Source organism: Odocoileus virginianus, chromosome 10 (genome assembly GCF_023699985.2).
Source record: "Odocoileus virginianus isolate 20LAN1187 ecotype Illinois chromosome 10, Ovbor_1.2, whole genome shotgun sequence".
NCBI classification, from domain to species: Eukaryota; Metazoa; Chordata; class Mammalia; order Artiodactyla; family Cervidae; genus Odocoileus; species Odocoileus virginianus.
The window spans coordinates 28855464-28869955 of NC_069683.1; the positions used below are offsets into that span (position 1 = coordinate 28855464).

At 40.3% G+C, this 14492-nt stretch overlaps 1 protein-coding gene across 4 annotated transcripts in view; it reads left to right on the top strand.

The window, feature by feature from the left end:
- Positions 1–5624: 5624 nt before the first annotated feature.
- The window catches only part of FAM168A (family with sequence similarity 168 member A), a 218767-nt gene continuing 209899 nt past the window's right edge, over positions 5625–14492 (top strand). Inside the window, exon 1 of one of the 4 annotated variants that reach the window (XM_070473278.1) lies at positions 5625–5965. The gene's annotated coding sequence lies outside the window, so the exon portion shown is untranslated. The remainder of the gene's footprint in view (positions 5966–14492) is intronic. The other 3 variants (XM_070473279.1, XM_020902765.2, XM_020902767.2) reach the window with 3 other exon arrangements.

The window sequence follows — 14492 nt, forward strand, 5'->3', positions numbered from 1 at the left end:
TTCTTCCTTCTTAACTGCCAAGACCCTCCTACCAAATGAGGCCAAGTCACAGGTATGTAGATGGGGGTTAGAACTTGGGACTATCTTTATGGAAGACACAATTCACAATACATTGCACTGTAATTGGTATGCTTTTTTTGGGGGGGTGGTTAAGTTTATCAGCAGCTTTACGTAAAAGAATCCTCCTAGGGTGGGAGGGAGGTTCAAGAGGGAGGGGACCCAAGTATACTTATGGCGGATTCACGTTATTGTATGGCAGAAACCGACACAACATTGTAAAGCAATTATCCTCCAATTAAAAAAAAAAAAAGAATGGGAAAAAAGAGAATATTCCTAAATGTAAACTTTCTTCCAAATTTTCTTCTAACCTTTGTCAGTAACAACCCTCCCCTCTGTCAGATTGTCATAGCTTACAAAGCATCTGGTACCTTAATTACTCTGATATCTACCCTGGGAGTTCTGCAAGGTCATATATTTTCCAGATATAGAAACAGGTGCAGGAGTGAAGGGACCGTAAGGACACCCCATTCTGGCTGAAGTGGCATTTGAACCCAGGACATCAAGGCTTTTTTCTCACTGCGCCAGCTGGGTTAGAGCTTCGGCAGCAGTTCCTGAATGTTCATTTGTGATTTACTTGTGCCCTAAATTTTATTTAATGTGCACTTTTCCCTTGTCACTAATTTTTCAGCTTTATTGAGGTATTTCCCTTGTCATTTTAATTGATTATCTATAGCATCTATATATTTGTCATGTTAATTGATTGATTCATTCTTTAATTCAACCACCATTTACAGGAGCCTTACCTTGAGAAGCTTCAGGCTGAACTGAGCTCTGGGCCACAGAGATGAACGGGACCACCTTGGTCCTTGTCCTTGAAGGCAGTAAATTGACAATGAACATCCAGCGAGAACTGGCTGGGGGAGCTCAGTGGGCTCCTAGCCTAACTGGAAGATCAGGAGATGCTTTCTGATGTGTGAATTGGGTCTTAAAAGATAGGCAGGATGCCATCTTACTCCTCCTTTGTTTTTCAGTTGCTAAGTTGTGTCTGACTCTTTGAGACCCTATGGACTGCAGCACGCCAGGCTTCCCTTTCTTTCACTATCTCCTGGAGTTTGCTCAAACTCATGTCCATTGATTATCTAACCATCTCATTCTCTGCTTCCCCCTTCTCTTATTATTAGCTGTTAGAATTAAATATTAGCATGAGCACTTGACATTCATCTATTGAATGTCAGGAGGGTGCTATTAGTTTTCTAGCATTCTTCCAAGCTGGCGTAACAGGTTTATATACCAGCCTTCATTACAAATGGCAGAAACTTCCATTTGCCCAGTGTTGTGTCATTTACAAAACACTTTAACACTCTTGGTCTAGTTTGTTGTCACAAAAAGCTCTTTGAGAATGTTTTGTTTATATTGATGTATTTCTGTTGTTTTGTATCCTAGTGAAAGTCAAAATTTTTAATTTTCTAACAAGATGAAGTGCAGGGACTTCCCTGGTGGTCCAACGGTTAAGACTTTGCGATTCCACTGCAAAGGGCACAGGTTCGATCCCTGGTTGAGGAACTAAGATCTCTCATGCCATGTGGCTCAGCCAAAAACAGAAAAAAAACCCCAAGATGAAGTGCAAACATTTGAAAATTAAATTAGATAACTTTGGAACTTATAAACATTCAAATTGCATTGAGAACTAAACCAGGGCCTGGTTTCTGATCCTTAACTTTGCCAATATCTCCCTCTCTCTGGGTCTGAATTTCCTCTACTGTAAAATTGGCATGTGAAGGAACTTTTAGGCTGTAGGATTAAATGAGAAAATGGATCTTAGACACCAGCAACAGCACCTGGCTCATTAAAGATTGGTTCTCCTAATAAGGTCTCTAACATCTATTTTCCTCCAGTTCTGAGACATTCTTAAAGTAATATTCCAGCCCACACTGTGTGCCAAAGCTCCTAAAGAGGTGCTTTGAGAGAAAGAGAGAGCTCAAAGCCAGCTCATTAACATAGCTGGGACAAAACCATTTCACACTCTCAGTTAATCAGATAGTAACAGGCAAAGGAGAGTGTTTTTTTTTTTTTTTTTTTTTTGAAATTAGACTTTTTTATTGGCATTTTCAATATTGACTTCAGTTCCTCTGAAATAACTTTCCATGAAACAGTTTCAACACCCTATAACTATTTAAAAATTATGAGTTTCCCTTAAAGATTAAACATACAAGACAAAATCAAGAGTAAAGATGATGCAGGATTCAAAATTTTCTGACCGGCTTTCAGAATGCAAGTTTAAACTGTGGTGGTTTCTTTGTTAAAGTCAATCAAAGCTGACTCTCATGAGACACATTACCTACTGGAGTAGGGCCTGGACACTCCTTCACAGAGGTGACCTGCAGCATCTTTACCTGTAACAGTCAAGCTTCTCCACAAATGGCACAAAGGCCGCCTAAGAGAGTGTTTTGATACTGTTATTTTGTCCGAGTTTGTTTTGGTTAGGGTACAGAAAAAAAAATCGGATGGGTAGAAATAACACAAAACAAAACTGACAATGGCTAAAACTACACGTGGTAAAAATTTCTTATGGATGGAAAAGCAAACTGAATGATTCCATCTTTGTTGGTTACATTGAACATTGCAAAGTTAACCCCTGGGAAAATTCCACTTGGTAGAAATAATCAACACAAAATAAAACTGACAACGGCTCAAATTGCTCCCGAGAAAAGGTGGACTTGGTGCAAATAATGATGAGAAATTTCATAACAGCTGAAGCAATAATCAGTAAAAATTGATAAAGAGAAAAGATAACAGATTGAATCAGGTCTTTCTCACAAAACTGATAGAGAAAAGGATATATCTTTATGAAATTTCAATTTAGAAAAAAATTTAGAAAAGTCAAATTGTTTTAACTGTGCTATACAGAAAATTTATCAAGGAATTAAATTGGCTTAATAGAGAAAATTCCTTAAATACATTAATAAATTCATTATTAATAATATAATTATGAGTAAAAGGTTTACATTACAGTCCCCACGACTTAGATGTGGGGATTTGGAGAGAATTCCTAAATTAGATGAAGGGTTGGACTGTAAGTGGCAATTTACAGTCTTCAAAGCACTTTCATACCCATTGTTTTATTGGATTCTCCTAATAACGTTATGAGGTGACAGGCCAGGAATCATCTTTCCATTTATAGACATAGACATGAGGTTCAGAAAAAAAAAAATTAAAGGACTTACTAAAGGTCACCCAGCATGTTCATGGCAAGGTCTAATTTAGGATCTGATTCCCAGATTCCTAATCTGGTAAGCTTCCTCATACCTATTCCCCTAGCTCAGATATGCTTTACTGGCTGGATAGACTCAACCCTTTTCATTTTAACTGCCCAGCCTCCACTGTCTGCCAGTGGTGAAGAGGAGGAGGAGGAGGAATGAAGTAGGTTTAGAAGGTGGGATGATCAATGCAACACTCAGATAGGGGAAGGGATATAGCCCACATTTCTTAGGCACATTTCTTATTATTTTCAGAAAAGGGAGAAGAGGGTCTAGGATTTTGGGGGCAGATAGGGGACTTGGAATTTTAAGGCTGGGAGAAAAGAATGAAAAATGAGGTAGTTTGAAAAAGATAGAGCCTGATGCATTTGGGGAAAATGAGTCATAAGGCATAGGAGTGTAATTAAATTTAGGTGGGGTGAAGCTGCTGAAGAGATTGGCTGCAGCAGGACTATGGACCAAATTAAGCTTTGATTCAGACAACCTGGGCTTGCTTTGGTAGGCCTATGCTTCTCCGGTTGGCTAGCTCGTGGAGCTGGAATGTTCTGGTGTTTCTTGCAGAACAGTGAGGAACAATTACGTAAGACCTAAAATGCTGTAACATTTTTCATACAGGATTTATGTTAAATCAGAGGTCATCTGATACCATATTCCATATTCTATAACTGGGCATAGAAGAAGGAAACAATTGTCTTTTTTTTGGCAGAGCCACTCAAGATATTGGTTCCACAACCAGTGATCCAACAGAAGCCCCCTGCAGAGGAAGCATGGAGTCTTAACCACTGAACTGCAAGGGAAGTTCCAGAAACAATTTTTAAGTGTAAGATTTATTTTATTTGGTTTACAGACGATGCTTGAAGGGTTGCTTTGTAGTCCCTTTACAATAAGCTTATGCCTCCCTCCTCACTCCTCTCCCTAACAGTGATCTCTGGCCCATAGATTAGAAACAATTGCTTTAAGAATTCAAATGAAAGGAAAATCAGTATGTCTAAAATATGTCCTTGGGAAGGCAGGACTTTGGCTTGAGTTTCAAGAATGAGTAGGAGAAAAGGAGCAAATGGGTGTAGAAAGACCAGAAGATGGAAACATTTAATACAGTGAAAATTGAGAAAATCCTCTCTACTAACTTACTATTCTTTTATGAATTGTAAGTGACCACTATTATTTGTTGTAATAGTGGAAATGTTGGGCTCCCAGAAAAACTAGATAGCCCTCCTCTTGGAGCACCACTGAGGACAACAGAAAGCCATGAAAAGCTTTTAGGTAGCAAAAACAGGTTGTTGTTAGACTTGAAAATTTTATTTTTTTAAAATAGTTTATAGCTTAAAAAGTTTGTACTCTTTTAAAGCAATTTTGGCAGTATGAAAATAAAAATTACTTTAAATCTGACACACTTTATTCCAAGATTTTTACATATACTATTTTGGGGAACCTTTTTACTGAACTCTTTTTATGCTTATAGAATATTGTCTCGTTTCACATAAATTAGACCACTCTAAACATGCTGTTCTATTATCATTTGAGAATAAACTGTGAATAGTTTTTGATGTCAAGAAATAGACCCATATCATTATTTTACACAGCTGTTTAATGCATTGTTTGTATATATAATTTAAGCAGCTCCTAGTGATGGACACTTAACGTTTACCCCACTATAATCAACAACCTGCGATAACAACCTTGTCCATTCATCTTTTCCAAATTGATTATCTTTCTAAGGTAAATTCTTAAAAGTAACGGAGCTGGGTCACGAAGTACCCTCTTTTTATATTTGGGCTCAAGCTGCCAAGTCGTCTAGTTTTGCAGGGAGACCAGGAGGAAGCTGCTGCATTAGTTCTGGTGCGAGACAGTGGCAAACGGTTATTGCGAAGAGTACAGACTCGCAGGTGATCTTGCCCATCTAGGCCTGTACTCAGCGGGGTGGCATATTTCCTTCCCATTCCCCTCTCTTTCACTTCTTTTTCTTAACATGGAGGAAGAACTGAGAACTGCATCTCCCAGCACTTCGCAGGGACCACACTCCCTGGGAACTGTAGTACCAGGTCTGAGAAGGGTCCGGAAAGAGGGCGAGAGGCTGTGAGACATGCTGGGAAATGTAGTCCAGCGGGAGGAGGTCTTAGGGCTGTGTGGAGGTGTGCGCGCGCGCGTAAAGAGGTTGGAGACGCCGCTAACATCGTCCCTTGAGGATGGGGCTGCTGGGTGACCTAACTTCCTTCCTGTGTGGTCTCTGAGTCTACAAAAGCCGCCCGCGGATGGTTGGCTTTACTCCATTGTCTGTGACCGAGGAGGGAGCGGTCCCTCCGCTTCGAGCGCGCGGTCGGGGGCGCAGGCGACGCGCCGGGCGGAGCGGGGCATGCCGGGAGTTGTGGTCCCGGCGAGCTGAGGCTGTGGGACGTGTCGCGGCGCTGCGCCGGCTCCTCCTTCCCCTCCCTTCTCAGCGGTCCTCCGCCCCTTCCCTCAGCCTCCTCCTCCCTCGCCCGCAGCCCAGCGTCCCCTGCCCCCACCCGTCGGACTCCTCGGCGGCTACTGCAGAGGATTCAGAGCCGAGTCGCTGAGGAGGAGGAGGCTCCTGGTCCCTGCGCGCCATCCGCCACCTTACTGGACACGGGCGACGGAGCGAGAGCGTCGCCTCTGTAGCCTTCAGAGAAGACAAGGGCATCGCCGCCTCAGCTGCCGCCGCCGCCGTTTTCGCCTGCAGCAGCTCGCCGGTGAGAAGATACACCCCCACCCTACCCAGCTCTGCTCTCGCTGAGTCTGGGCCGGTGGTACTGGGGAGAATGAGAATGGGGGCTGCGGAGCCCCCTCACGGGCTGGGGGAAGGGGGTTAAGGTCGCGATGGAACGGCGGGCTGGCAAGGGAGACTTGTCCGGGCGCGGGCTGGGGGTGGGGTGAGGGTGGGACACGAGCAGGTTGCGGGGGGAGCGACGAAGCAAGGGGACTTTTAATGGAAACGACCTGGGACAGGAGCAGGGGGTTGTAGGGTTGGGATGGAATTTGGATGGTTTTGGGCGAAATGGATGGTGAAACTGGAGTAGGATGGCTTTTAATGGGGGAGGGGACTGAATGAGGGTGGTGGATTTGGGGTTGGCCTGGAGCAATTGACAGCTTGGGATCTGGGCCGGGTTGCGGGGTAAGGGGTTGATTTCAATAGAAAGTGCGACTGCAGAGTTGGATAGGACCCTGGGGGGTGGTTAATTCTGGAGTGTGGCGTGGACCTTCGTCAGGCTGATAGAGGAGGTAGGAGCTGGGGGTGAGGGGCTTGGCACAGGTTGAGACCTGAGCTTGAAGTGGGCGCTTGCCATCTGGGATGGTGGAATTTGTTGGGACTTACAGAATAGCGTGGGTTAGGAAAGCAGAGGAGGTAGAATTTGGGGTTTTCCTGGGGAGTGCTTATGGAAGTTGTAATAGGAGCTGGTGGGGGTGGGACTTTCAGTGAGGGGAGTGTGAGGGTGAGCTGGCAAGAGGGGGTAAATTAGTAGAAGTTAGGCCCCAAATGGGCAAACAAGGATTGAAATTGGGGGGTGGGGTGGGAACACAGCGGGATGGCATTTAGAGTGATGTTAGAACCACTGGTGGCTCCCTGGGTACAGGATGGAGGCAGAGGGCACAGAAGATGCTTCCGGGCTGGACTCACCAAAAGAATAGTGGCAGGTGGTGAGCAAGGTTGGGGGATGGTATCTTGAATAAAATGTCCCTTGGCCAAGGTGGCAGAGGCAGTTTGGGAGAAAGAATGTCTGAGGTGAACTAGTAGGACTGGAGAGGTGGTTGCTGATAGTGAGGTAGCAGATGGGGCTAATTAAGGAGTGGGAAACCTGGCGCTATTGGTATGGAGTGGGCAGGGAGGATGGAGAGGGGCAGTAAGCAATATTGGGAGGAGGTTGATTGGATGATTCTGGAGAGGAAGGATTGGGATGGCCTCCAAGAGACAGGAGGGGGTTGGGAGTGGACTTAAATGGACAGCTTTGGAGGCTATAGTTGGGGGACTTTGTAGGGGACAGAGAAGGTACATTAAAGACTGGTTTCTAAAGGACTTCTTAAGCTGTTAGTTTTTGTTTCATTTGTGTTAGTATCACGTGGAAGTAAACCATCACAAAGGGTAAAGTTGAGTGGGGCTTCAGTTAAGGTAAAATTGAGGAGGGGAAGGCATCTTCTATTATTCATGTATTTTAAAAAGAAAGTTGAGGGAAAAACCCACTCTCATAACTAAAGGTGAAGAAGATGAAACTGCAGTGTGATAGATACCTTTCTGTTTGATGTCTCTGCCTTCTTTCTGCCCAAGGTGTGTTTTAAAAATTAGTCCTGAAATTTGATATTGAATAGATTTGATGAACTTAAGTAGTAAAGGCAACATTCCTTGCTTGAGAACTGATGAATGAGACTGAAAAATATGAGGCTGAATTTATTTCCTAGTCAGGCAACGTGCATGTATTCAGAAGAGCTTAGGCCTTTTTTTCCCCCCCTCTTAAAATTGATTGCTTGAAGACTCCATTTATTGGTGTCCTGGTTTGCAAGGCAATTAGGCCCATCATTGTTTTGCAGGCTAATAATCCTGAGATGAATCTTGGCACTACTGCTTTATGTAAACAGAAGACAGGAAATATAGAAATGTCATAAATATTCATTGGTGAGATGGTTTGCTATTGATGGAGTTTTTCATTTGATTCTCTTTTGACATTACTTGATAAGATTTAAAATAATTGGATTGTATTTCTATAGATTGAATTTTCTTCCAAAGGAATTCAGGTGGTTAGAATTCTGTCAGATGTAGATAAAAAAATCATTTTTATTTTATTTACTAGGAGATATAAGCATACTGCATTAACTACAAAAATAATACATCCATCTATTCATCAGAAATTTTATTTAAAACTTAATGATATACTCATTCTTATGGCAGAATAGTGATGCTGGAAGGTAGAGAGGGATGCTAATGGAGGAAACATCTTTAGGGAAATAGTTTTCTGGACTTAATTGCATTAACTATGATATGTTAAACATGAAGTGGCTGTTGATTAGTGCTCAGACTGGGGAAAAAATGGGGAGAGATGTAAAGAGGATAAAATTGGCACCAATGGGATCAAAATAATTCTAGTTTTTGGTTCAAGCTTCAGAGTTTAGCTCGTAAACAAACCATTTTCCTTGGCTTTCACAATTGAGCACATAAAAATACCCAATATAAAGAATCTTTTTTTGTCGTTCTGAAATGGGCAGAATGATTGAAGGTTGGACTTAATCATTGGAATTGAAAGTGTTTTGTTATGAGGAAGCTTTCTGTGTTACAATGAAAATCAGGTTTGAGCAGTTACCGGTAATTTGATGAGAGTGTAATCTAACTAATGCAAGCGTTTCTCCTCATAACTTTACTCCGGGGTCCAGCCATTGCTTTTGTGCATCTGCAGTCTTGATCTCGAGGTGGGACATTTATATTAAAGCTGTAGCTTTTGAGAGCTCAAAATGGAAAATAATCACTTGGGAGAAATGTCTTGGTGGATTTTTTTTATCACAACTGTGTTCACCTGTTCAGTAGAAATGTATATAAAGTGTTTTAGTATCTTTACCTCATTTGATTCTCCCAATATTCTGGTAGCAAGAGGAGCAGTTGAGGTATTGGTAAACAGGTACATTGGTAGAATGAATAGCTTGTGAATTAAGAGGTTGAGAGTCTTGGTTACAAATGCCCTTTCTACCACTTGATAGCTGAATAATTTTAGTAAAATTATTAAAAACTTTTCACACTTAGTGGTAATGTTTAAACAACATTGTGAATGTACTTACTGCCACTAAATTTGCAATTAAATACAATTAAAAATGGTAAAAATTAAAAAAAACTTTAACCCTTCAGAAGGCTGCTTAGGGGAACAAATCAGTTCATGCCCTGAAATAACTTTATGTCCTAAAAACACTGCACATATGTGAAATATTTGTTTACTATTTATTTACTTATTGCCTGCTAAGTGCCAGGGGAAAATGAAAATGGACAAAAAAACAGTTGTCAAGGAGCTTTCAGTGTTAGAGGAGAGATAGATGATTTAAATGTAGTGAGAAGGGACTTCCCTGGTGGTCCAGTGGTTAAGACTCCACACTCACAATGCAGGGGACATGGGTTTGATCCCTGGTCAGGGAACTAAGATCCTGAATGCTGCAAAGTGCAGGAAAAAAAAAAAAAAGTAGTGAGAAAAGTGAGGCAAAACTAATATGGTGGTCAAGAGTGTGGATTCTGAAGTCTGTCCACCATTTACTACTAGCAATGTGACCTTGGGCACAGTGGTCTCCTCTGTAAAATGGGCATAAGAGGACTAATCTCACAGGTTTTCTTGAGGATTAAATAAACTAATCCATGGAAAGCATTTAATACAGTGTGTTAGATAGTACACATTAAAAAGTATTAGTTGTTGCTATTATTATTATGACAGGAAAAGACTAGAATGTGAATAGCCTCTTGTGTCCTACCATTGAGTTCTTAGTTATTTATGTTGTTTATGTTCTGTTATTTATTAAGGAGGTATAACTTTGTATTATTATCTCAGTTTATCTACATATACATGTTTGCATGTTGGTACTATAGTCTAGGAACTTTAAACAGTAAAGTACTAAATATATGTTAGGTGTTAGCTTTCTCATATAAGAAGAAAAACTGCTCTGAGAAGAGTAAAAGCTGGTCTTAATACTTAAGATTATACAGTAAGTGGAAGAGTTTGGGTTTCAGACCTGAAGTTCTAATTCTTCAATCCTATTAATATCCTCTTTTCAAATTGTGAAATAAATCATATGTATAAAAGTTTGTGTAATATAAATCTTCAATTTAAAGACTGATAGAAAATTGAAGGCCTGTTTTTGCTACTAAGCTTAATGAAAAGGAGATTTTTAGTATCTTTAAAGGTTCTTATGATTGATTCCTTTCCTTCCTTCTCCCTCAGAAGTAACCACCACTTTCCTGAATTTTGTGTGAATCATTCCCTTTTAAAAATAATTTTAGGAAACAAATATGTATCCTAAACAGTATATTTTATACCTTTACAACTTTTTATAAATAGAAAAATGTGTATTTTTCTGTAGCTTGCTTTATTTTTATTTATTATCCTTATTTTTTAATTTTAAAAGAGCTTTATTTCTTCCACCATTAATTAAAATAACATGCTCATGATAGAAATTGGAAATTACAAAAAAGTAAAAGGAAGCAAAATTATTGTCTGTAGTCCCTTTACTCAGCAGCATTTTTTTTTTAATGGCATTTTAAATTTTTATTATTTTTTCATTTATTTTTATTAGTTGGAGGCTAATTACTTTACCATATTGTAGTGGTTTTTGCCATACATTGACATGAATCAGCCATGAATTTACATGTGTTCCCCATCCCGATCCCCACTCCCACCTCCCTCCCCATCCCATCCCTCTGGGTCTTCCCAGTGCACCAGCCCCGAGCACTTGTCTCATGCATCCAACCTGGACTGGTGATCTGTTTCACACTTGATAGTATACTTGTTTCAATGCTATTCTCTCAGAACATCCCACCCTTGCCTTCTCCCACAGAGTCCAAAAGTCTGTTCTATACATCTGTGTCTCTTTTTCTGTCTTGCATATAGGGTTATCATTACCATCTTTTTAAATTCCATATATATGCGTTAATATACTCTATTGGTGTTTATCTTTCTGGCTTACTTCACTCTGTATAATGGGCTCCAGTTTCATCCATCTCATTAGAACTGATTCAAATGTATTCTTTTTAATGGCTGAGTAATATTCCATTGTGTATATGTACCATAGCTTCCTTATCCATTCGTCTCAGCAGCATTTCTTATTTGTATGCATATTATATGTGCTTGGTTGTGTCCAACTCTTTGTGCCCCATGGACTGTAGCCCACCAGGCTTCTCTGCCTGTGGGATTCTCCAGGCAGGAATTCTGGAGTGGGTTGTCATGTCCTCCTTCAGGGGATCTTCCTAACCCAGGGATGGAACTCAGGTCTCTCGCATTGCAGGTGGAGTCTTTACCATCTGAGCCACCAGGGAAGCCCATGTATATTATATATACATATTTTAAAATGTATATTCTTCAGTAACCGCCTGTAAGTATGCACATACATACATATATGGGTAGTCTAGATGGCAAGAGGAAGCCAGTTTGCATTTATGGGTGACCAGATTATCCAGATATGGGTCAGTCATACTTGGAAATAGGAATGGGAGTGGGTAGTAGCAACCTTTGTGAGCTGTGAAAGAACAGCATCTTAGATTTACTACATACTAATACTTTGTAATACCGACTTAGAACTTCATGTCATGTTTTGGCAAGTCACTTAACTCTCTTCTGATCAGAATTTTTGTGCATCTTTTCGCAAAAAGGCAGCCTGGTACATTGGTCCTCACCTGACTGTACAGGAAGATCTGTCATCTGATGTACAGAGCATACCATGAATAGGAAATCCTTATACATATCAGAAGCTTAGCAACCTAAGCAGCCTAAATACCAAGAATTTTTTTGTCTAAGAGATGAGAAATCCAAATTCATTAGTAATCAGTTGGAGCTTCAGTTTACTCACCTGTAAAATGGGACTCAAATGAGATAATAAATGTGAAAATACTCTTTAAACTGTGAAGGATAATATAAATGTTAATTTTTTTTTCCTCTCTAGTTTATAAAACTGAAATCAGGTACCCACACAGAGGTGAAAAGCTTGTCATATTTGGTTTATTGCCTTTCCGAAGGGTTCTTCTCCTAGTGGAGGAGGACTACATGAAGAGCAGTTCACGTTTCTCCCTTAAAACTTGAAGATTGTTAGGTACAGTGGGACAGAGAGGCTGTTAGAGAACTTTCTCCTGGTGAGTTTGTGGGACCTGGTTCTATGTTAACTGTGCTGACTTGCTCAAAATGGAACAGTTGAGACTTTGAAGTGGAGAATGTGGTGTGTGATGTTTGTTTTCCACTCTGCTGAGAAGTAACAGTCATTTCTCTCTTAGTTTTCTACCTGTAACTTATTACAGAGTTAGAGTACAGTGAGATGGATCATTTGTGCATATGTAAAAGATAATATTCAGTTGTTGGGTTGTTTAATGGATTATATGAAGTAAGAGGTGCTCCCCTGTGGCTCAGATGGTAAAGAATCTGCCTGCAATATGTAATAGTACAGCTTTCTAGCATATAAAGTGAAAGTCGCTCAGTTGTGTTCGACTTTTTGCGACCCCATGGATCTTGGCTCACTGGACTTTTTAAGATTCTTTCTTTGAGTAGTCTTGCCCACTCTGTTGGCTTTAACTGCTATTATATGCTGATGACTCTCAAAATTTCTGTCTCCAGCTCAAACATCTTTCCTGATCTCTAGGCTTGTATATCTCACTGGCTATTGACAACCTACATACATCTGTTTTGATGATCCTTAAATTCAATAGGTTCAAAACAGAACTCATTTTCCCCATCTCCTTCTTCTGACTTCTCCCTTTTTATCTCCCCTAAAAGTTAAAATCATCCCTTCCTGTAGTTTTGTCCTAACTTAAAGGCACTGCTGTCCATCTAGCCATTCAAGATATGAATCTGTGCAATTAGTCTTTTCTTGTCCCTTATCCTGTAGCCCCAAATAAATCCTCCTAATTATTCCTGAAATTCATCTCCCCTTTACTACTATTAGCATCTTAGTTCAGCTCTTAATCTTGCCTGTACAAGGGCAGTAGCCTCCTAACTTGGTTTTGTATCATACATGTGCAATAGTAAACCTGTCTTCCTCTCAGCAGCACAATGTCCATATCACTCGCTTGCTTCAGTCCCTTCATTGGCTCTAAAATCTAAGCTCCTTAGCATGACATATTACGCCTTCTGTTATGACCTGTCCCCAAGTACTTCTTCTGCCTAATCTCCCATCACTGGTAACGCTGAGCAGTATGTAGTTTATACAGATGTTTTACAGTTTTATACCTTTGCTCATGCTGTTTCTCCTTTATTCATCCCTCTGGGTTCTTTCAGCATCCTTAAAGTCTGTCATTAGTTCACAAGGAGCACCCAGTGTGTGCCTCTGTTACAGTACCTGGGCTGTTTCAGGAAAATTGACTGTTTCTGTCTGCCCCTTCACTTAGCTGTACGTTTCTTGGGAGCAGGGACTGTGTTCTAGTCATCTTTATAGTCCTTGCTCCTGGAGGGGGCCTTGCAAGTAGTGAATAATTAATTTTTGAACTGAGCATAGAAGAGATGAAAAACCAATAGTATGATATTCTAATGAGGAGTAAGATGATAGGTGTTTTTCCAGATGTAGATTTTTATTTATTTACAGTGGAATTTAGAGTTTAATTGGATTGATAAAGGCTTTGGTAATAATGGTATATAACACAAGTTTCAAAAGTGGAAGACAGCAAGATGTGCTCAGTGGTTAGCAAATGCTTCTGTAAAATATTTTAGGCTTTGTGGGCCACATACAGTCTCTATTATTTTCTTCTCCTCCTTTTCTTTCCCCTCCACATCTCCCTTCTTCCCTCCTCCTCTGTTTCATTCTTAGTTAACAGGCCGTGAGTGTGCCATAGCTTGACAGTCCCTGGTTTGTTACCAGAAATCAGACTTAAAAGTTGTAAAAATTTTTATTTTTTTTGCCCTATCACATGGCATACAGGATCTTAGTTCCCTGACCAGGGTTAGAACCCGTGCCTCCTGCAGTGGAAGTACAGAGTTTTAGCCACTGGACTGCCAGGGAGGTCCCTTAAAGTTGTAGAATACTGAGGAGCTTAGAGAGTAAAGCGAGCTCAGTTTTCATGTTTTGTATAATATAAAATTAGTTCCTTTAGGCAATTATGCATTTTAGTATGAAAAACTGTACAGAGTCTTTTTTGTCAAAGTACTCTGTTTATCTAAAAGTTTGACATTTTGTTAAATGGGCCATCGATTTCTGTATAAAGATGCTTTGAAAATACCTTGGTTTATAAAATTCCAGTACAACTCCCCCACCTTTCTCAGTTTATGCAGGTGTCTGAGTACTTATGCCTGTTTTTATGATGATATAGATTGTGTTGTTTCTTAGATGCAAACATTTTGAAGGAACCCTAGGCTGATCTATTTTTCACAGAAGGTTCAATCCCTGGCTGACTAGAGATTATAATCTTGATTTGGCTTCTGATCATGTCCTTCAAGCTTGATAGATTCTGCTGATGCTCGTTTTGTAGTCTCTCTGTTATAAGTTTTTGTACATATCCTAGTTTTCTTTCTTTTTTCTTTTTTTTTTTTAGGTATCATGTTTTTGTTTCTGTTTTTTGGCTTTGCC